Source organism: Cetorhinus maximus, chromosome 19 (assembly GCF_964194155.1).
Source record: "Cetorhinus maximus chromosome 19, sCetMax3.hap1.1, whole genome shotgun sequence".
NCBI classification, from domain to species: Eukaryota; Metazoa; Chordata; class Chondrichthyes; order Lamniformes; family Cetorhinidae; genus Cetorhinus; species Cetorhinus maximus.
This window is the reverse complement of record NC_135897.1, coordinates 40,249,022-40,273,208: the sequence shown is the minus strand read 5'-3', so window position 1 is coordinate 40,273,208 and position 24,187 is coordinate 40,249,022. Positions and strand designations below refer to the sequence as shown.

The following is a 24,187-nucleotide window of genomic DNA, read 5'->3' as shown; positions in this document are numbered from 1 at the left end:
CATCCGTGATCTTCCTGTCATCGTGTTGGAGTCTCCCTCCATCATTCTTGACCTGCTCTCAATATCCCTCAACCTCTCACAGGGACCATTGACCAGCCTTCCCTCCAGTTGGACCTGCGCTGCTTCAAGCATGCTAATCCTTCCCTGACTGTTGACCTTTCATGTGTACAGCTGCCTTCCTTGGACACACAGGACCAGACTGTTGCAATGACAGACCCCGCCCCATAGTCCAGAGTGTGGCTCCCTTCAGACACCTCTTCCAGACATGTCAGTGTCTTGATATATTGTTGCTTGAGGCACCAACCACCGCCACCCTCTTGCTAGCCCAACTGTTGCGCCGTTTGAGGCCTCAACCTCCACCACCCTCACTTCCTTTCCAATATCAGACCATCCAGCTTTTCCTGCTCCCCTCCCCTGTGCCACAAACTTAGACAAATACAAAACCTCACCTCAGACCCAAAGATTGAACAGCCTCACCTGGTGACACCACGTTTAAGCTGTCAGAAAACAGGAGGCATGAGTTTCCTGTTCACCGCTGACTTAATCTTGAAGGTAGGACTTAATTTGATGAAGTTCCTATTTAATGAGTATTCATGGTATGCAAATGCATAATAGGTTCCCACCACCAGGTGGCATGATGGCCACTCCACTGCTGTCACACCGCTGACTGAATTTTATCACACCGAACCTGATGTTGGGAAACCAAGATTTCAGCTACTGCCTAACTAACTAAGCCTGCCTTGTTTCCCATTCTTACAGATCCCATTTAATCTGGCCCAGGGGCACAATGGGGAAGTGTGCCTGTGAAAGTTCTGGGTAAAGGAAATAGCACAATAGAGGCTCCTGAATGGCAGGGCTTCTGAGACCCGAGTGCAGCAGAGGCATAAAGAAGCTCCAGAGGAATGAAAATGCTCAGCTCTGATTGTCCAGAAGCAGATGTAGAAATTGGAAGTCAGCCAGAAAAGCCATTCAGCCTAAATAAACCATTGCAGAAGCAATACGGAGAAAGAGGAAAGTGAAAAGGGGAGGGGAAACAAAAGTGGGAAGAGAAAAGCAAAAATGGAGGCAAGAGAAACCGAGAGGAAAGAAAAAAAACAAGTGGAAGAAGAGAGAAAAGTTTTTTTTCCCACAATTTACTTTCTTAAGTAAGTGTCTTACTCACTATCATTCTACTTACTTCAAAGGATCTTAGGTTGAAAGCTTGACAATGAGGCTGAGTCCTGAACAGGATTAACTACCAAAATTAAAAGTTTTGTTTAGAGTTATAGTTTAGATTAACAATTGGCTTGAGTGAGACTTGAGTGACTATGTGAACAGGCCTCCAGTGTCTTTTTCATCATTTTGTGGATGGTTGTACCTATGTTCCAACACTCCCAGACTAGTGAGGTAGACCATAAGTTATATACAGAGCAGCTCGTTTAATAGCTTAACAAGTTTATCCTGTGAAAGGGATAGATCTCTGTGAATTAGCAGGTATTAGATGGGGTATTAGTGGAGATGCCAAAGTTGACCTGAGTACCCCAGATTAAGGAGAAGAAAATCATCCAGGATTTTTGCTTCTGATTGATAACCAATGAGATGAGGTGAGAGTGATTGCCTTTGACATCAAAGCAACATTTGACTGAGTGTGGCATCAAGGAGCACTAACAAAGTTGAAGTCAATGGCAATCAGGGGAAATCCCTCCACTGGCTTGAGTCATACTTAGCACAAAGGAAGATGGTTGTAGCTGTTGGAGATCAATCATCTCAGTCCCAGGACATCACTGCAGGAGGTTGTCAGGGTAGTTTCATAAGCCCAACCACCTTCAGCTGCTTCATAAATGATCTTCCCTCCATTATAAGATCAGAAGTGGGGATGTTCACTTATGATTGTGCAGTGTTCAGTACCATTCATGACCCCTCAGTTACTGAAACAGTCCATGTCCGTATGCAGCAAGACCTGGACAACATTCAGGCTTGGAATGATGGTAAGTAACAGAAGTGCCAGGCAATGACCATCTCCAACAAGAGAATCTAACCGTCTCCGCTCAACTATTACTATCACTGAATTTCACCCCCGCCTCCCCCCAACCCATCAACATCCTGAGGGTTACCATTGATCAGAAATGCCTTGCCAGCAATGCTCACATCCCATGAATGAATGAGAAAAATGCTAGAAACATGCATGTGAAGCTAGGATTGGGCTTGGCTGTTTTGCACCCTATATTTCATATCAACAATTACAAGCTCACAAAAAGTGGCTAACTCCTACATCATTATAGACGGTGTTCTTTTGAGCTTTCTGAACGAAAATGTAAGTTTGTTGCCCTTAATTTGTGATGAACTATGAGCAACTCCCATGACTACTTCAGTAAAAGTGCTATTGAAAGGGTTAAAAATGGTGCAGTGATAGATCATACCTGAAGTGTAATGGAAAAACCAATATGCCACATAGAGGATCAAAGGTCTACATTATTGAATTCCATATTTCAGCTGTGGAGGTAGATTTTCAGCTTGCCACCTGGTGTAAAATTGGAGTTGCTGATCAACCACCCACTATAGAGACTGTCCAATTTTCAATGGGCCTGAAAATCAGGCAGTTTCTATAACAAACAGCTGATGTAACACTTGAGCACAGGCGGCAAGTTGCAAATGTACCCCTTGATGTTTTAAATTCCCTATCTCTGTGGTGATGTAATGTACATAGAGATATGCAGGGTAGTGTTCAGCTTCATTACCATGATGGAGCTGATAGCCTGCTCATGGCAAAACCCAACCAATTGTCAAATTTTGTTTGGTAGCACACCTTTGAAGCACCTTGGGATGCTTTACTATGTTAAAGGTGCTTTATAAATAAAAGTTGTTGATTGCACTCGACCAGGTTACCAGCCAAGCAGCAAATTGAAAATTTCCTCTAACATGTTTCCCCGTAGTGGAGGGGGAAGGCAGGAAAAATCAGAGTTATCCATACAGATTGGGTCACACTTTAGCACTTTCTGGCACTCAGTAAGAAGTAATATTAGTGATTTCACAGTAAGTCCCTCAGCCATGAAACTGTGACCTGGTGGAGAGATCTTTAAAGTTGGAAATAAAAGCGGGGAGGAAAGTATGTGTGTACCCTCACTAGACAACACTCCTTCAAAAAAAAAGAGTAGAGATTTACTGACATGTAGCTTGAGAAATTATATAATAACCATGCAAATTATAATTGCTGTGACCTTTTCTATACTTTAATTGCTGCTATATCAGTTATTGCATGTATTTGAGACATGACCTTCCCTTCCAAAGGATCCTCAGATTGCATTGATTAAAGTTATGGAGGCATTTTGCTTACGATTGTGGAAATAAGTGGTGACCACAAAATAATGCTTCTTGTAACTGAGAATTTAGCTGTTTTTATTGTTAACTTTTTGTTTTCAGAAGTATTCATAATTAATATTTGAAAGATTTTCAATATTCTTTGAGAAACTTCAGACTTTTTGCTGATATTGCTCAGCATATTTGCAGCAAGTAAATTGAACAGTGGTTATTTGAATAAGAATAATAAAGTGAAAAAAAAATTTGCAGTAATTTTAAAGCCAAAACTCAATCTATTTTACTGATGTTCATGAACCATCCATGCATTACTTTGACAATTAATGGTGTCTTTACAACTGCTTAGTTGAATTACTTGCCATATTTTATCTCATATGACTTCAATAATGTAAAATTTGACATGTATAGCATGAGCAGCTCCAAAATGAATATTATTTCACAATGCCAAACATTGACATGATACCTAATCTACAACCACGATAGTAAAGATGCCTGATTATAGAACTGAACTTTTATTCCTGGTCAGTAATCAACAGTGGATCAAAATATAATATCTTAACTGTTGCTCCTTTAATGGGCTCTATTTACTTTAGCTGCAAGCTCAAATTACCATTGGAGACATTCAAAAAAAAAGAAAATCCCTTTGAGTTTTTTTATCATATGGCATTCTATCATAATTCTGATACTATTTATCCAGTGCCAGAAGAAAGTATCTCCCTACTAAAAAAAAATCATTATTTCTGTCATGTGGCAGTAGCTACCGCATCCTGACAGCCAGCTCTGAAGCTTACTCATGGAGCGTCTTTTGCCTTATATTTCTTGCAGTGCATGGATTTCTTCCTGTTAAAGCTGTAAACACGGTTTAATTTATTTATTACTTGACTGGAGTGTTGCAGCATAACATTTCTTTGCTTCAGACTTTTCAGTACCTATATTTTTTTCATAACTTTCAATGAAGTGAAATATTTTTCCATAAATACTTGAGGATAAGGCACATAGAGCCTGATCATGGAATATTTCTTTAATATTCCTAACTGTACCTGGGCCATTTTCAAGATGTGGAGGTGTAAGTGGAGCTCACATTCATTTGTAACACTAGATGCATAAAACTAAAATAAATTGTAATAATAGTTTAAAATACTGGAGTTAATTTAAATATCAAATACAATGATCCATGTGAACCCAAGAAATAAGATTTTACTTTCTCTTGTAAACATACTGTAAGCAAATCATATTTGAGAAACAAGAGTTATCTATTCACTTAAAGTATCAAAAATACAAGCATAGGTCCCCATACTTTATCCTGTGTACTGTAAAGAAACTCAATTAATTGCCCGCTTATACCTTAACTCTGTTTGAGGGGCTGGCCAGGTCAAAATGCTGTTTTTTCAACTCTGGGACTCGGTTCTGAATCCAGCCCAGACGGTTGAGATAAATGTTTCCTCTCTGTGATTGCTGTTACAATCATACCTGGAAATAATTTAGACAATCTCAAATCATTTTTTGTAAATTAAGTCTGCAGTACAATTGCATAATTCAGCACTAAACTGACATTATCATGCAGAAAGGCCATACGGATGGCGGGTGTTACAAACAAAATTACGAATAGATATGTGAAATGTATCACATTCTGCTGATTCTGGGCTAAAGGCACATCAATGAGCAGCATAGAGGGAATTATATTCTGCATCTGGCTTATGGTGCTACCTGAGCTGAGGTTGTTCAATGTTGGCACAAAGTCCCAACTCTGGGAAACTGACATTTGTTGTTCTCCAGAGGAATCATAACTGAAACCAGACCTCTCTTTCATAAGTACTCAGTATTAGACATAGCTGGGGATTGTCTTCATTTCCAATAGAATGATACAGAGCCTTTTAATTTCCCAACAGTTCATCAGTCACCTTTGTGAATACAACTATTTTGTTATTTATATCTATTTAACATGTTATATTGAATCATTGAAGACAACACGACAAGCGTTTTTGTTTTGAAACTAGAGATGAATTATCATTTGCTTTAATAAATAAGCAGACTTCACTAGAAATAATTATATCTTTCGTAGTTACAATATGCCAACTTATAGTTGCAACACATACAGGAGACAACTAACTACCCAGAAAAATGTTTGTGCACACGTACATCTCTTAAGTCAAAAAAGTGTTTTCTTCACAGTTGAGAGTCCAATAAATGAGCACCAAACCAAATTAAAAACCTGTAGTAACTCATTCTAATGTTGTATAAGTGCCATGGCTTGGAGTTATTTATCTTTTCTTTGTGCTTCAACAGCTTTATGGAAAACTTGTTTCAGTATTTGATCTTTAGCTTATTTTGAATATATTCTTACATTACAAGAAAAAAAAAACTAATTTGGTTTAACAGCATGTTTGGTTTATTCTGTATCAACATCATTCAATCTTCACTTTAGTAGATTTTGACTCACTGAAGCTGAAATTCATAGTTAGCCAAGAGAAATCCTAACTGGAGGCTTCACCAGGGCTCTCTTTTTTAGAACTTAGCATGAGACATCCCTGGCTATTGTTATCCACATCAAAAGGAATGTTATAGAATCTTCCTGCAGGAGATCTCCACTCTGGTAGCTAGTTGCAATATTTCAGAGGGCTTCAACCTAGGGGTTCAAGTAACTATCAGCAACAGGAATTTGGGACTTGGGGTTCAGGTCCTTTGTTAGGCTGTCGCAACGAGGCATACATGTTTTAGATGTTTACACCTAAGTGTTTTATACTGACACCAAACACCCCTGCGACCTAGAAGGCTAGGAAGAACCACATTTTGATCCGATGGTTTATGAAGAGATGTGTTTTGCATGGTTTTAGGTTGCAGCCTCGTTGGTCTCTTACTTTGGAAATAGATGTATCTTTCAGGGAATAAATGCCTATTTACCATGGGGTATTCTGAGTCAAAGCCGCTATATCCAACTGGACAGTGTATCATACATCCAATATTGAGTCGATATTTACTCTTTATTCTGGACTAGATCTGCAGCCAATGATTATGCCGTTTAGTGGAATACAACAGTGTATTAAAGTTTATTTTTAAAATTATCATAACATGACTATTGCAAGATTCTGAAAGGACAGACGTCTCTTAGAATTTATTTTTATTATTGTATTTCTTATTTTTGAAGTTTAACGTACATTCAATAAATGGACACTGCATATCTGAAAAATAAAATCTTCCACCTTGATATCATCCAGAATCTATTGTCTGTATATGTAGCATATGCTATTTAAACAAGCATCCTGGTTGCTTTTGTTACAAAGCATGTGCACTGAAGTGTAAACATGTAAATATTTTTCTGTAAAATTTGGAAAAAAAACTGTAATGTGGATTAGTTTATATTTAGCTATTAAGTAGGTATTTGCAATATCATAAGTGAAGTGCCATTGAAGTATAAGACCATAAAACCATAAGGCATAGGAGCAGAAGTAGGCCATTCAGCCCATCAAGTCTGCTCCACCATTCAATGAGATCATGGCTGATCTAATAATCTCAACCCCACTTTCCTGCCTTTTCCCCATAATCCTTGATTCCCTTACTGATTAAAAATCTGTCTATCTCAGCCTTTAATATACTTAACGACCCAGCCTCTACAGCCCTTTGCGGTAAAGAATTCCACAGATTCACTACCTGCTGACAGAAGAAATTCCTCCTCATCTCTGTCTTAAATGAGTGACCCCTTACTCTGAGATTATGCCCTCTGGTCCTAGGCTCTCCCTCAAGGAGAAACAACCTCTCAGTATTTATACTGTCAAGCCCCCTAAGAATCTTATATGTTTCAATAAGGTCGCCTCTCATTCTTCTAAATTCCAATGAGTACAGGCCCAACCTACTCAACCTCTCCTCATAAGAAAATTCCTCCATCCCTGGGATCAACCTAGTGAGCCTTCTCTGGACTGCGTCCAATGCCAGTATACCTTTCCTTAGATAAGGGGGCCAAAACTGTTCACAGTATTCTGTGTCTAACTAGTGCCTTGTATAGTTTTAGCAAGACTTCCCTATTTTTATACTCCATTCCCTTTGAAATAAAGGCCAACATTCCATTTGCCTTCCCTATTACCTGCTGAACTTGTATGCTAGCTTTTTGGGATTCATGCACGAGGACCCCCAAATCCCCCTATGCTGCAGCTTTCTTCAGTCTTTCTCCATTTAAATAATATTCAGCCCCTCCAATCTTCCTGCCAAAGTGCATAACCTCACACTTTCCCACATTATGTTCCATCTGCCAAGTTTTTGCCCACTCACTTAACCTGTCTATGTCCCTCTGTAGACTCTTTGTGTCATCCTTGCCACTTGCCTTCTCACCTATTCTTGTGTCATCCACAACCTGGCGATAGTACATTCATTTCCCTCATCCAAGTCATTAATATATATTGTAAATAATTGTGGCCCCAGTACTGATCCCTGTGGCACTCCACTAGTTACAGGTTGCCATCCTGAAAATGCCCTCCCGTATCCCAACTCTCTGTCTTCTATTAGTTAGCTAGTCAGCTATCCGTGCTAATAATACTATCCCCAACACCATGGGCTCTTATCTTATTAAGTAGCCTTATGTGTGATACTTTATCGAATGCCTTTTGGAAATCCAAATATATTACATCTACTGGTTCCCCTTTATCTATCTTGCTTGTTACCTTCTCAAAGAATCCTAATAAATTTGTCAGGCATAATTTCCCCTTCATGAAGCCATGCTGACTCTGCTTGATTAGATTATGCATTTCTAAATGCTCTGCTATTACATCCTTTATAATAGACTCCAACATTTTCCCAATGACAGATGTTAAGCTAACTGGCCTACTGACCTTTTTTTTTTGTCTCCCTCCCTTTTTGAACCAGGGTGTTACATTGGCAGTTTTCCAATCCTCTGGGACTTTTCCAGAATCTAAGGACTCTTGGAAGATTACTACCAGTGCATCCACTATCTCTGCAGCTATTTCCTTTAATATCCTAGGATCCAACCCATCAGGTCCAGGTGACTTATCGGCCTTTAGCCCCATTAGCTTCCCTAGTGCTTTTTCTCAATTGATAGTTATTGTACTTATTTCCTCCCCCTCTTTTTCCCCATGATTATCTAACATTTTTGGTATGCTATTAGTGTCATCTACCGTGAAGACTGATGTAAAGTATTTATTCAACTCCTCTGCCATTTCCTGGTTTCCCCATTATTATTTCCCCAGCCACATTCTCTAAGGGGCGTATATTGACTTTGGCCTCTCTCTTCCTTTTTATATATTTAAAAAAGCTCTTACTGTCCATTTTATATTACTTGCTAGTTTACTCTCAAAGTTTATTTTCTCCCTCTTATATTGAATGTTTTTTGCAATTCCCATCATCTCTGCAGATGAAAGGATGCCAATCATTTTTGCAAACAAATCAAGTGTGACAGTTATGCTATTTTGTATGAAATATGTTAATATTTATTGTTTTTAGTTCTTTAATTACATATAAAATGAATCATCACCAATGTCCATGGGTGGTTAATATGATTAAGACATCAATCAGCCTTAGTGGTAACTTTCTCACCTCTGAAGCAGAAGGTTGTGGGTCCAAGTCTCATTCCAGAGACTTGAGCACATAACCCAGACTGATATTTCAGTGCAGTACTGAGGAACAGGTGTACTGCTGAAGGTGCAATCTTTCTCATGAGATGTTAAGCCAAGGTCCTGCCTGTCCTCTCAGGTAGACATATTTGAGCCATTGGCACTACCCTAAGGAGAACAAGGCAATTCTTCCCTGAGCCCTAGCCACTATTTATCCCTCAACCAACATCACAAAAAGACATTGGGCAGAATTTTCCATTTGACGTGCGGGGGGCGTAAAATGATGCGCAGTGATGTTGGGCGAGCGTCCCGACATCACCAAGCACCATTGCGATATTTCGCTGGGTGGGCATGCAATAAAGTCCGTCGCGCGCCCACCATTAATTAACGGGCCATTTAAGGCCCTTTAGTCTTCAATTGATGCCGATTTTCTGGGGCCCTTGCAATCTTCAGGTCGGCGCACGGGCGCAACCGGCAGGCAGCTAGAAGACATTTCTATTAACCTCATCCACGGGCGGGATAAGAGGGCTCAGTGGGGTCGTGAATCTGCTCTGTGAAGTATTTATTGGAGAATGTTTTTCAAACTTGCCTGTGTGATCTGCAGTACTTCAGAACGCATCCCAGCAGCTTTTTCTGGACTCTTAACCTTCAGGTCAGCACTCTGCAGTGAGGAATCCTTTCCGGGCCTGCAGCTTTCAGGAGGCCTTCCCTTAGCCTGGGTATGGGATCTGATCTGTCCACTGGAGGCAGGTCCTCTGTGGAGGAAGGGAGGGCTAGAAGGAGGAAGAGGCCAGGAGTGCATGTTCAGCCTCCAGGGGAGCCACCTTTGGGAAGACAGGCTCAGGCACAAGGGGTACCAGGAGGTAGTTCAAGGTGGAAGGGGCTGCAGAAGATGCCACTATCCTGCTGCCGGGGTATACAGGCGGCGAAGCAGTTACCTCAACATGTCTGAGGTGCAGTGCAGAAGGAGGCTCCGACTGTCAAGGGAGACAATGAACTATATCTGTCAGATGATTGGGCCTGAGATCTCCCCTAACTGTGTGGGTGGACACCCCATGCCAGCGGTTCTAAAGGACACAGCTGCCCTCAACTTCTATGCCTCTGGCTCCTTCCAGGGCTCAGTGGGTGATCTTTGCAGTGTCTCCCAATCAACTGTCCACATTTGTGTCAAGCAGGTTACAGGCGCTCTGTTCAGGCGTGCTTTGGCCTTCATCCACTTCAGTTGGGACCAGGCAAGCCATACAAGGCGAGTCAGAGGCTTCATGGTGATTGCTGGCTTCCCCCGTATCCAGGGTGCAATAGACTGCACACATGTGGCCATCAAGGCGCCAGCAGGTGAGCCTGGTGCCTTTGTCAACAGGAAGGGCTTCCACTCCATGAACGTGCAAATAGTGTGTGATCACAGGATGCTGATTCTACAAGTCTGTGCAAGGTACCCAGGCAGCTCCCATAACGCCTACATCCTCAGACACTCCCAGGTGCCGGGGCACTTCAGTGCTCCAGCCCGGCTGGATGGATGGCTACTGGGTGATAAGGGCTATCCCCTCAGAAGGTGGCTCATGATGCCTCTCCATCATCCAAGAACAGAAGCTGAGCAGCGCTACAATAGGAGCATGGCCTCCTCAAGGGCTGTGGTGAAGAGAGCCATCGGTCTTCTGAAGATGTGCTTCCGATGCCTGGACTGCTCAGGCCCCCTGATCATGTCTCGGTGATAGTGGTTGCATGCTGCGCTCTCCACAATCTTGTGTTGGAAAGGGGGGATGCAGTGGACGATGAAGATGTCGACACAGTGTCTGTAGCTGCACACAATGAGTCCAGCAGTGATTCTGAGAATGAGCATGCACAGGGAAATGTTGAGGGGTAGATGCTGACCCAGGACTACTCCAAGGAGGCAGGGACACCCGGGGTGCTTTAATCCAACGAACCTTCAACTAGCACAACAGAGATGGATCACCAGGACAAGCCTGGGCTGGCGCCTCGATACTCGACACCTAAGTGCAAAATTTGCCAGGCCATCAGCAGTAACTAAGGGCCTTGTATATAAAAATGAATGTCCAAAGAAACATTCATGACACTTTTCTTAAACATACACATGCAGAAGAAACGAGGCACCCTCAGCCATGGTCTCACATCTGGCATTTAATGTGTGAATCAGAAGTTCTCACAATTATGAAACAATAGTATCAAAAACCAAAAAGAAATCATAAGGACCTAATCTCGGGCCAACACGAAAGCACCAGTGAGAAACCAGTGGTGTGCCTAAGGTGCCTTTTGCTTTCGTTTCTGAGTGCTACGTCTTGGTGCTGCCCCATCGCTCGGAGTGGCATCTGAGACAGCCTGCTGACTCTGCTGTCCTGTTGGCCTTGATGGCCGTCCTCTGGCCTGTGGAGCCTGTGTTGGCCCCGCCTGGGAGGGAGCTGCCAGTTTCACAGCTGGCATCTCCCCAGTCGTCGCAGCCTCACCCGATGAAGCGGTCACTGGGAGAGGGGCGGAGGAGCTGGTGCCCTCATCTGGAGCGCCCTGAGAGGAGCCTGCAGAGACAACAGGCAGCTGCTGCGCCAACGTGAGGTCACCTCGGGCCTCCCTGCTCACCGTGGATGGATGTGTACTGAGCAGGGAAGCTTGATGCCCACACCATCTCCCACACTGGCAGTGACCATCTGAGGCCAATGCCAATGTGAGGGCTTGCTGGTCAGAGTATATCCCCAGGAAGCCTTGATGGGTGTCCTGGAGGAGCCTCTTCACGAGAGTCGCCACTCTCTCCATGGAGTACGCATGGTGCTCGGACATGTGGCTCATTGCTTCGGTGTTTGTCCGTGTAGACTCCTCCACCACGGAGACCAAGCCGAGCATCGCCTCATGTATCTCCCCCAGATGCTCCCGCACACCCCGGCCACATTTCCTGCACCTGCTGCGTGTCAGACGCCTCCAGAGGCACATCATCAGCTACCGACTGAGCATGTGCCTGGTCTCCTGCAGTCCTCTGACTGCTGGCGCCATGGGCACACTCTGTCTCTGCCAGCTCCTCCAGCAACTGTGAAGTGCCCTCACTACTGTGGCCCGGGACACTAGCCGATGTTTGAATTCCCACCGCGGTGCTAGTATCTGCGCTGGTGCCTGCCTCGCAGAAATGGTGTGACGCTGGTGAGATTTCAGGGCCCTCAGGTGTGAGAGTGGGCCTCTGCTGCTCCTCCTCCCGGCCCTGCTCTGATGATGCTGAAAGGAAGAACAAGGACAGTGGATCAGTTAGTGTGCACACACTGACAAACTTCATCCCCGGCTCATTATGCGCTCAACCTTCCAGAACAAATGGCCCAGCAATGTTGCAACAATAACTAATTTAACAATCATCAGTGCTATGGCTGTTGGGAGGACAATGCGGATCTCACTGTTGGCCTTAAATACCTGGCCATGGCACCCCAGCCTCACTGACACCAGTAGACCTAGGTGCATGGTGCCTCTCCAGCTCAAGGGCCTCCTGTTCGAAACAGCTTAATATGGAGAGCTGTTCCTGGATGGACGCGTTATGAGCATTCTTCTCCTGAAAAAGAGAGAAGACCAATCATTAGGGCAAATTGCACATGGACTCTGCTTGTGCATGCCACACCCTAACCAGAGTGGGGCATTTCAGGCCTCCAGTGCCTCCTCTCCCTGCTGCTGCTGATCACTCAGACCAAGATGCTAGGCCTGCTCCCCACCCTTCCCTTGGACACATGCTGCCTACATCACATTAGGAGCCACACGGTATTTCCTCCCATAGCAAGGAGGCGCAACCACGTGCAGCGTCGAGGGCAGCAGGTGGTTCTTTACCACGAGACCTTGAGGCTCCCTTTCCACAATTTCATCACCGTGAATAGGACATGTCCTGGAGTTCTGAATGTGCGCCTAGCTGCATCTCCTGCAGGTTGCCCCCAATGGTCATGTGCGACTAAGAGAAACACATGATGCGGGGAAGAACTCATCTCCTCATGACCCACTCAGGCTGACCTCAGCATGGGCACTATCTGCTTGGCCACCCAGCAAAGGAAAAATGTCCTAAATGATTCAATGCAGTCACAACAGTTAGACTTGGTGGGGCACGTGGGGGGGTGCTCAAAGGGTAAGGCTACCTGCTGGGTTAAATGCCCAATGCCAACATGGTACTCACCCTGCCAGAGCGTAACAAATCATTGAAGTGCTTGTGGCACTGGCTCCAGGTGCGCCGTACCACATCGCGGGAGCTCACCACCTCTGCCACCTCCTCACAGGCACTTTTGGTCATTTGGGGGGGGCCTCCTCCTCCCGGCTGGAAGGATCAACACCTCCCACCATTCTGCCACCTCCTCGAGAAGGGCAGCAAGGTATTCATTAGAAAAACAAGGGGTGCTTTGGCCTACCCTGCAGCCTGCCCTGATCCTCTGGCCTCCCCTGCAGCCTAGCCTGCTCCTCTGGCCCACACCCGAACCCCTCTGCTGCGGCCTGGAACTGGCCACTGTGAGCAGCCTACAGGAGGCTGCCAGGCCTTCTTTTAAACAGACTGTCGGGTCGACATTGGACCTGGCGATCTGTGCACGCCCGCCGCCGTCCGCACACTCCCGCTATCCACGGGAGTCGGCAAATACACTGGGCGGGCCTTAATTGGCCCACCCACGTAAAATGGCGGGACGGACCTGATCACGGGCGGCAATCGGGTCCTCACCCACTCCCGCTACCTCCCCCAAAATGGAAAATCCTGGCCATTAGCTTGTTATTATCACATTGCTGTTTATGGGATTTTAGTATGAGCAGATTGGGCGCTACAGTGATGTAGGGAAACAATTATACTCCAAATGCATTTCATTGGTTGTAAAGCACTTTGAGATGCCTTGAAGTTGTGAAAGGAACAAATTCTTTAAGTTTTTAACACAGGAATCCAAGACAATAAATTTTATTCTAGAATTCACTGGATTATGTTTTAGGAAATGTCATTTACTGTTGTACTTGAAATGACACACCATACTCTGGTTTTTTAAAAACTGTTTTGTTTTCTTTTAAAGTGGTTTATTTTTCTTGTGCTAACTGTGCTCAAACAGAGAGGCAAAATTTGATATTTTCCATTCAATTATTTCATTAGAAATATTATCCTGAAAAATGCATTTACTTCAAGTGTATGTAAACTTTGGTTCCCAAAGGTTTAACTGGAAAGTTACAGAAAAATGTTGGAGAAAGGATATGTTTATTTATGCAGTGGTTTATTTATGAACATTTGTGATAAATATTGTGATAGGGACCAGCTGCAAGTTGCATTATCAGTTAAAGCCAGAGATTCAAGTGTCAACATTTTTTGATTTTCGGAAATGTATTGATTTTCCATTTTGTGTTTACAGTTATAATTCCAGATTTTCAGACAAGGTGCCTAATATTGTAACAGCTTTATATTTTTCACTAAAATTATTATTGACTATTATTCTGAATCAATAACATCCATAGAATCCTCAAATACAGATGTTAATGTGCTATACTGATGAGTATCCAAACAGTTGTGCAGTCATGTTGCATCAGTGCAATTGATTCCTTTGAAAATTCAACGTAAAGTGTAAATTCAACTGACTTGAGGAATTATTGCTCATGTAAAATCATGTCAAGTAGTCAAACTAAATGTCAATGGCATCACCTATTGTAAAGCAAGTTTGAAGTTACTAAATGCCAAGATAGTGTGCGCTCCAGATGTCATACCAGATGGAGATGAAGCAATATGGCTAGTCCACCTGCAGTATTGTAGAACAATCATATGTACTGCATTTATATTGTTCCTTATTGATCAGCTTGAAGGAAAATATCTTCGAGAAATGTACCTGACAGATCACATGAAACCATTTTCCAGGTACCAAGAGCAAAGTAATTAGGGAGTCTTTGCAGCAATCAAGTGAACAAAAATCAGACATAGGAATTGCGAGACAAGAAAAGGCCATACTCAATCTGGTTTGTCTTCTACCATCCCAATAGTTGTCTGATACAATGATAAAGGAGTTGTTGACTGTGTGATTCCAACAATGCTTTTTTAAAAAAAAAACAGTTGTTAGCACTGTAAATGGCATCCGCCTCACCTGATCTGAAAGATCAACATCTTACTGTGCTCCAATAAAGCTATGTTTGCTAAATATTTTAACATTGCAAAAGTACTTTTCAACAATTAACCTCCTTCTATTGCATTAATTGAAATTGTCTCTTTATAGCCCTGATTCACTAAAGACACAAGTGAAAGTTATTAGTTTTGGAGCATGTGGGATATTAATCCAAAGGTTTAACTAACAAAAGATATGCACTGTAAAGGCTGTGTACAGTGTTTAACAGTATATGTTTGATACAACTTCCCCAGGCTTTTTTAAAAACTAGAGTAGCTGTAGAGTGATAAAAGCTCTCAATAGTTTGATGTAAAACCTACATAGGTTTACATAATGTTACTCTCAGCGTCATCTTAAAAATACCTCTTGTTAAAAGTTTGATCCATCTCATAGACTTGCCTTATCACCAGTAAGCAGAAAAAAATTGGGCGTACAATATATGACATCTTTTTGAAAATTGATATGTCCCCAAATGATCAGCAACAATATTCCGCAGGTTTTAATAGATCCCAGTGTTATACTCTCATAAGCTTCTCATTCTGGGAAAACCCCATCAAGATTGAAGATGAGACTGCGTGTCAGTTTCACGAGTTGGCCTTGCTTCAGTTTCCCGGGTTGGCGATCTGAGGTCTGTTGAAATTGGTGTGTCCATGCTTTCTATACTGTCTCTGCTGTGCATGAATTCTTCATAGCTTGGCAAATCTTTTACTTCTTCATATGATGGTGGTGATCGAGGGGTTGAGCAGGCATGTGGAGAAATCACACGCAATTCCTGATCTGTAAATCGGTCAAGCAAAGAGTTATCTGAGGCATAATTCAGATTCTCGCTGAATAACGAGGAAGTTGTGTCCGTTCGGTAGCGCCGAGGTCGTGGACAGATTATGCGTTGTAGGAAATATCCGATGACAAACAGTACGCATAATATAAAAATCCCCGAAAGCTTTCTTAAGATCCAACTAATACTGTCCAGGAAAGAATGAATAGGTAGCTTGCAGCAGCGGATATACTGATTTGTGTCATTTCCAAAGAGACAACATCCCTCGTGTAGTCCACATAATAAATCCTCACATTTTCCATTTACTTTACTGAAATCCAAAATGATTAATAATAATATTAGAGTTTGTATATATGACTGAAAAAACATCATTCAGTTTCTTAATTTCTTGATCAGGTACCAAACACCTAGGAGCTATTCTCTTGACGAGCATAGAGGATCTCAATTCTTAACATCAGACTTCTGTCTATCGTGCTGTCAAAACAAAATAAAATACAGGTCAGTGGGATCAGTGAACAAGGGTTGTTAAAGACATATATTTAGTAGGAAAAAACATGACGCATGATTTTCAGAGCATGACAGAAAACAATTTCACTCATTTCTGAAATCCAAACCTTGCACATACAATAATTTGTGTATCTTTTATTCATTCCTTCATTCTCCCTTCTCCCTCATTGCTCTGACCCTGTGCATTGTCACTGACCATTCCATCGCTTTCTGCAGCAGCATTCTGAGCATTTAATGGTCCAGAATCTCAGCAGAGATTTCCCACACCTTTATCTGTTTTCACTGAGTGCTAATGCAAGTTTCTCAGTCACCTTGACTACCCTTAAATGTTCGGTTTACTAATAGTTCTCATTTCTCATTAAGATTTCATGAGGAAAAACTCAATTTAATGGCCATCTTAATGCAACTCATCTTCCATTAGGACCTTGGATCAGTATTGGGTTTTGACATAGCATTTCCAACCACATTTTTGGCTGAGTTCCATTTCAGTAGAAGTCGGATAGTTCGTCCAATTCTCCAGCATTTGTATCGCATTGATTCAAATTCTTTGCTTTAATGAATATCAATCTTCAATATAAAAAAAGTTTATTTTTAACTTTAGCAACCTGAACTGCTAATTTTTCATTTTGAGTCTTCTTAGTAAGCAGAAACTGGATAGGTCTTTGTAACCTTTCCAAGAAATAGGTCTCTAAAAATATTGGAAATGACTTTTTGCCAAATGTATGACTGAATAGATCATACATTATGCAAAATTGCAACTAAATATTTTATACATATATATAACACACCTTTTAGAAATAGGACTTCCACGGAGTTCCCAACTTATGAAATCTAATTTTTTAAAAAGCATGCAAGTATAATGATTTTATATGGAAGATTTAAATGATGTGAATTTTCACAAACATAGTGATTAGAATATCCTGATAATTTACTTTTAACTGAAATAATGGTGTGCTCAGCTTGATGTCATTGTATTTAAAATGGTTAATAGTGTAGAAGATATAGGGCTAAATATTATCCAAGTTTGTAATTACAATTAGTAAAATGAACACAAATCACTGGAATCTTTCAAAGTATTTCCATATCTACATTTAAACAGTTTTATCAGTTAAACTTTATAAATGTTAAGATACATGTTCATTTACAATGAGAAGATATGCAATGAAGATTGATAAAATACTATTCATAGCATAATAATGAGGAAATCCCAGTAATCAGTAGCATCAAAAGTAAGCTATGCATGTTTCACAGAAGCTTTGTATAATAGTTATCTCAATGATCACGCTCTAAATTGGTGTATATTGCCACTACATATTTAGTTTCCGAAAAATTAATACTAACAGTGTTTGGATGTTAAAATCAGTTTTGCAGTAGGTGAGCGCTAGTATGATGTAAATGCAAATGAAGTAACTGTTACAATTTGGATTCTCTTCTTTTTTAATCTGTGAACTTTCTAACAGTGATTCCTAGGACTGCACCTCATGAAGCCATACCTTTTTATCGACATTCTGTCCTTGCAGAGTTATCTCTGGATTAAACATAGACTTTTCGGATTTAACATAGACTTGTATACCAAACCCAAATCCCTTCAAAGTGTTGTATTATCACGCAGACCACAGGCAGACTAAAGCAACTAATAGATAAATAAATATAGGAGCATTATTTATTAAATTTAACAAATTTAATGTTAATTTATTTAATGTTCATTAGCAGTATAACATATAAAAATATATATACAGTGGAAAAAGTCTGTAATTGGTCAATTATTTTTTATAAGACCGGATTCCATTTGAGTTCAAACGTTTCTGTAAATTCCGTGGACAAAGCTTTTGTTTGGGAAAAAAATTAGCCTTGCTTGTCACTAAAAGAAACCTTTTTTTCTATTTCAAACAATCAGCTTTTAATCTCCGACATCAGCCTGGATTTTAGTTTGGGGGCAAGTTATGTGCTGGGAGGGAGGAGGAGCTGGTTGTGGGCAGACTGTAGTGAGGTTGGGGAACCCATTCAGTTTTGCAAATGTCCTGCAGAATTTAACTGCAGGACTCTTTTAAATGGGACTCCTGCCCACCCGCAGTCTGATTGACATGCTGGTGGCCATCAAATGGGAAACCTGCAAGAGCAAGTAAGTGTATTGGGAAAAAGAGAGATCGTGCTGGGGTAGATGGGGTTATGGGGTAGGGGCAGCGGTGGTGTTGGTGGATTCAGATTGCAGATGGATTGAGATTCCTATGGTAGTCTGGTAGAAGTGTAGCAGACAGATCATGGGGCAGGAGTTAGGTAGCTTGTTGGGCCTGGAGGAAACACTCATGCTCCTGCCGACCCACAAGCATCGCTGTCAAAGCCTTTACCCAATGGGCTCAATCCTTCTTACCTCCTATAATCAGCCGAGTTTCCTGAGGCCCAGGAAACCTAGCCATCTGTGATTGTAAATATGTATGTATGACTGTTAAAATGAAAGCATGGAGCTCATTACAAAATTTAAACTACCTACCCATTTCCTGTGAGTGGGTTGGTCATCTCACATCCCATCTTAGTTAAAAGTGGAAGTGGGAACATTTGGTGGCTGTTCCAGATTTTTGCGTTCTAATCTTTGACACACTCCTAGCTGACCCATTTTTGGGGACTAATATTCAGCCCATTGCTTCTATCAGCTACCTTTATGTAGAGGTCGCCAGACAAATTCAGTAATGCTATATATGTATGTCAAATTAATACCATGAATAATGGGCAGAATTTTGCCGTCGGTGAGCAGGGGGCGGGTCCCGCTCGCTGACGTGGGATGACGTTGGGCGGAACCCCCGACGTCATCTCGACCCATTTAAATTTTCAGGAAGACGGGGGCACAGCAAAATCAGCTGCAGGCCCGCTGACCTGTCAATGGCCAATTGAGGCCATTGACAGGATCATTTAAACAATTAAAGGACCTGCCCATCCAACCTTAAGGTTGGCGGGCAGGCCAGGAGCCCCAGCGGCAAATAGAAAAAACATGAAACCTCATCCACCGGTGGGGTGAGGTTTCATGCAGGGTTCTAAAAAGTTTAATAAAGTTTTACTGTAATTTATGAACATGTCCCATCTCATGTGACATTGTCACATGAGGGGGACATATTAGGAATTTTTTTTTTCTCTATTTTTAATCTTTTTAAAAGTGTAAGCGATCTCCCTGAGCCTCAGGGAGATGTGCGCTCTTTCATGCGCATGTTGCTTTTGGGAAATTTCCCCATGGCTGCATCAGAAGTGCATAGCGCTTCCTGCCGGACATCACGCTCGGCGGGCCAATGGCCCGCCCACGTAAAATGGCAGCGGGGCCCGCTTCTCCGGCGGGGATCGGCTCCCCACCTTCCGGAGATTGGGTCAGGCCCACCCGCCTGGTGGGCAGAAAATTCTGCCCCATGAGAAATGTTCAGGAAATCTGCAAACATACAGATTTTCACAAGCAAATTAACCAATCATTTTTATTCAATGGCCAAATCTACCAATTAAATCAACAAAATGAAACTTTGATTTTTAGAGTTAAGATGAGATCTAATTGTAAAAATAAATTAAAGTACTGATGTTGGAACCACATTTAATGCATCTTAAATAATCTCACTGAACTTAAAATCTCACAAAAATTCATATTACATATATGGCCTTAGTATTGTATTTAACTTACATGGCACAAGTGAAAACACAAACTACTAGTTCCTTTTTTGTACCATGTGTATGCAACAGATACAATGCATCTGTTCATAATTGTAATGTTCTTATTTCGATTAATTCCATTTACCTATTCTAGAAATGCAGTAATATAGACTGAGGTCATGTAATCCAGTCACATATTATCTTGAAGACTTTGAATTGATATTTTGAACTGTGGAAAAGGGTCACTTGTGAGTTTTAAGCAGGAATCTGGGATGGCATATTTTGATATTTCACTGGGAGTTCCTCAATTATGCCCTCAATGTCCATCTTAATTTTATCTGAATCAAGATAAACAAGATGATGTATATGCCTCTGAAGACACTACTGATGTCCCCTGAGGCACACTGTCACAGTAACAATTTAAACATTGCCAGCAGCAGCAAAGACTGCTATTTTTTGGCTGCTGCCAGTCTCATCCCACCTGCGCAAGCTAATGATGAGTTATTTCACTTAGTGGACTGCACAGACTTTGTTCAGGTTTTGGGAAAATATGGCAGCTAAAAACAAAGTTGTGCACCATGACTTTAGTATACCTACACACTGCAATCCTGCTTGTTTTAATGTTGTTTGAACAGAATGAAATCAGTGCACAGTATGTATACCATTGGAAGTGTTAGGTACTAACCACATTTTGGAGACTTTTGCTGCAATTTCCCTTCCCATTACTCCTATTATCATTATCCTGCCCAGTTCTCCCTTTCTTACCACCTTCCGAACAAGATACTCCCAGTCTTTTCTGTCCACCCTCCTACTGTGATCTCTGTTAGTGATCTTTGTTTCTCTTCCTTTCCCATCATGACCCTAGAAAGTGCCATAACTCCTCTTATTCCCTGTCTGGATCCTTTCCGGTCTGCTCAGTTTTCTTTGCTCCCTGGCCTCATGCAATTTGGCCTAATTTCCTTTCATAGTTAGCATATGCATATATGTATATATGGCAAAGTTAACCATTGCTTAGCAAGAACATGTAATGATAATTTCAGTGGTCATTCATTGGATTAAGTTGAAATAACAGTCTACACACCAAACTTGTTGTATAAATATCTTAATTTGTGAAGGTATTATTCTGTCCATGTGTTACTTACTCAGCTCACTTGTGGCGATATTTATCAAAACTCACTGATGGCCCAGGTACAGCATCTATGTTCACTAATAGACTTTTTCTGAAATGCCACCTTCTCATTTTATGTCTTCATTATGACAACAATGTGACTTTGAATATTGCTGAGACTGCTAAAATGAAATTCTATTGAACCACCCCACAAACCATTTACTGATTTTTCCTCTGCAGCAGCATATATAAAAGGATACTCCGTGGGCCTCATTTTGAATTACGCAATGTTCATCAGTAAATCTTCCAAATTCTGAAGCATATGCTTTAAAGATATCTTTAATCCAAAGAAGGTTCTCAATCATCTGTTTATTCATGTTGCAGGTCTTATCTCAAAGTGGGAAATGGTGATTCTGAAACTGCCTGTGCTTGCTCTGTACTTGCATGCAGTTTTGAAAGTGTAATTAAGAGAAACAGTCAATAGGCATGCATGCAAAGAATGAGCGATTTATAGTCGGAGGTACCCTTTCTGCATTGATCGATAAAGTGCTTTTGATCGCTTTTTGTAGTTAAACAGTGGGAGATTAACACTAATGCTGCCTATGGATTGCTCCTTTGGTTATTTACAGTGTGCCAGTCCCAGAAGAGCACTTTAGATCTAATAGTACAGCCCAGCATCAGCGCAAATTAATTCATCTCTAAGAAGTGATCTTTCTTTAGTTTCACTATTGTATAAAGGCTAAAGTTTTGGAAATTTTCAATTAAAGTACACCTTTTAAACTCTGGCCTTACAGTGAGCTAACAATTGCAAGTATTTGTAAATCTCTACTGGAAGAACCTCACAGAAGTCACAGGTTGTTGGACTGTACGTGAGTTTGAATGTGAACAGGTAGAATTTGGCCCTATCCTACTTCACATTACGAGATAAACATGCTATATTAAGAGGCTTGGTGAATAATAAGTCATATACTGTCCACTCCTTGAGTTGGGGAAATCTACAGTATAATCCAGCTTGTATGGGTTAAAAATTAGTCATCGAAGCAAAAACAGAGCATGATAGTGAGATTATGAAACAGGAAGTGAATATCAGTGATAGTTGCAGTAACATGGAATAAGTTGCAAAGTTTAAATGGAGTTAATTTAAATTCTATGTTAAATTCTAAGATTTTTGGCTTTGTATCAATATTGTTGACCTGATCTGCAGAGCACTTGTAACCTTATTGCTCACCTTGGCAGACCCAGCATTCCATATGTCTCTGCATCTTCATTCACAGCTCAGCCTGTAGTTTATGCTGGAATTCAGTGTTGCTCCCTTTTGCTGCCTAGCTTTCCAGGCAGAGACAACAAGGGAATGTTGCTAAACCCAGGGCACCATAGTAAAATAATAATTTGTATTCACATAGCATCTTAACGTATCTGAGAAACATTTTAAAATACTTCACATATGTCATTAATTTAAGAGATTGTTATGTAGGCAAAACTGCAGTTATTTTGTAAGATCCCATAAACAAATATGATGAATAGCCAGCTAAGCAGTATTTGATGGTGGTGTCTGACAGAAAAACGCTGACCAAGGTACTGGGAGAACCCCCTGCTCTACTTTAAGTAATGCTTTGGGATCTTTAACACCCAACTGAATTTTTGGTCCAGGTGCCCAGGGCCTTCCAAAGGATGCCACCTCCAGCAACACACCATTCCTTTAGTACTACAATGGAGTATCAGTCTGGATTATATGATCAAAGACTAGAGTGGGGTTTGGATCCACAGCCAGACAATAATTACATTGGTGTTGCACACAAATTAGGGAAAATGGCTAAATTCAATATGCAAAATTAACTATTTGGCTTTATTATTGAACAGAGATACCAGTGCTATAAACTTAGCTTTCAACTGTGTGATGAATTCCTTATTCCACAATGAATATCTAATTATTGCATTAGTAGTTAAATAGAAATTGGATGGGACAAGAGGTTTTTTTTCATACCTGTAATTCAGTTAATCAAAAGCTGAGTTCTGCTGTATGGCTGCAGAGCCAACTATTTCAGCCCATTCTTATTATGGAGCCATTGTTATATGTTGTAGGTCCACAAGGATCACCAAATTACATTGCAAAATGCCATTAAACCAGCAAACACAAATTGCAGTAACACACACACATATACTTCCAGAGATTTTTGTAAAAACAAAACAGATTTGAAACTGGTCATAAGTAGAGATACGTTTAAGGTTACTTAGATAATTATCTGACCCATTATACAAAGTGAACGCTTATTTCTTGTATTAAACATACATTAACTGCCAGGGCACAAGGTGAAGACCAAAGGACACGAAACTGATTATCATGTCTGAGCTGGCCTCAAAACTGGCTAGGTACAGTGCGTTGAAATATCTTTATAACGTTTCCGCCTCTGCCTATAATAATTGATCTACTGGGAACCTGGTAATGGAATATATTACCGAATAGCAAAAGCCAAATAACCAAATAATTAATTCGCGTGTAGAATACAGCAGTCTTTCTAATTGATGTGTATCGCCAAAGTAATTATTATATCACTGATATTTAAAACGTTTAGTTTCGTTCAGTAAGCACCATAAACTGTTTGTACACCAGCACCACATTGATAAAGTATAATAATATAACCTTCAATATATAGTTGTACCTCTAAATATCTGAAATACACTTCAACTGTAATACTGATATAAAATCCTCCTTTTAAACGTTTTCTTGTGGAATTCGACTGAGAATAAGAAGAATTCTACTTGAACCGAATGAAAAATGAAACACAGTCTTACACATTCAGCAGGTACGCTTGTACAATATTATCCCAATTTGATTTCCCCCAAAAAAAGATGAACGATAGAGTAATCCACGGATTTCCTCCTCTCTTTTGCCCATCCGCCTTTAAGGTTTCTGCATACAACAGTGAAATCAAACGTGGGGGCGTGACAGCGCCGAGTTGCGTGATTCATCCTTCGGGAGACAATCACGTGAAATTGGCCAAATCCAGCTTCGAATGATACGTTTTGAAACACACGGTGTGAGATGGTGCACTTTGCAGGGAGTGCGGGGCTATGACAGGACCTTGCCCGTGCTGGCAATGAACAATGTGGCCTTATGTAACTAATGGTTAGCACATTAAAGCTCTATTCTCTCAAAGTAACCTTGCAGCCCAAATAAGTTACATTTTCAATCCAAATGAGTGTGCAAGCTCACTCATAACTGCTGTTTGAATCCAAA

General features: G+C 41.2%; 1 long non-coding RNA gene across 1 annotated transcript; it reads right to left on the bottom strand.

The window, feature by feature from the left end:
- Window positions 1-16,073: 16,073 nt before the first annotated feature.
- Window positions 16,074-23,860, bottom strand: LOC144694177 (uncharacterized). The gene is made up of 3 exons (XR_013579667.1): window positions 23,743-23,860; window positions 22,178-22,271; window positions 16,074-16,184 (listed from the first exon to the last, which is right to left on the bottom strand). It is a non-coding gene; the product is annotated as an uncharacterized LOC144694177 (long non-coding RNA).
- Window positions 23,861-24,187: the final 327 nt, after the last annotated feature.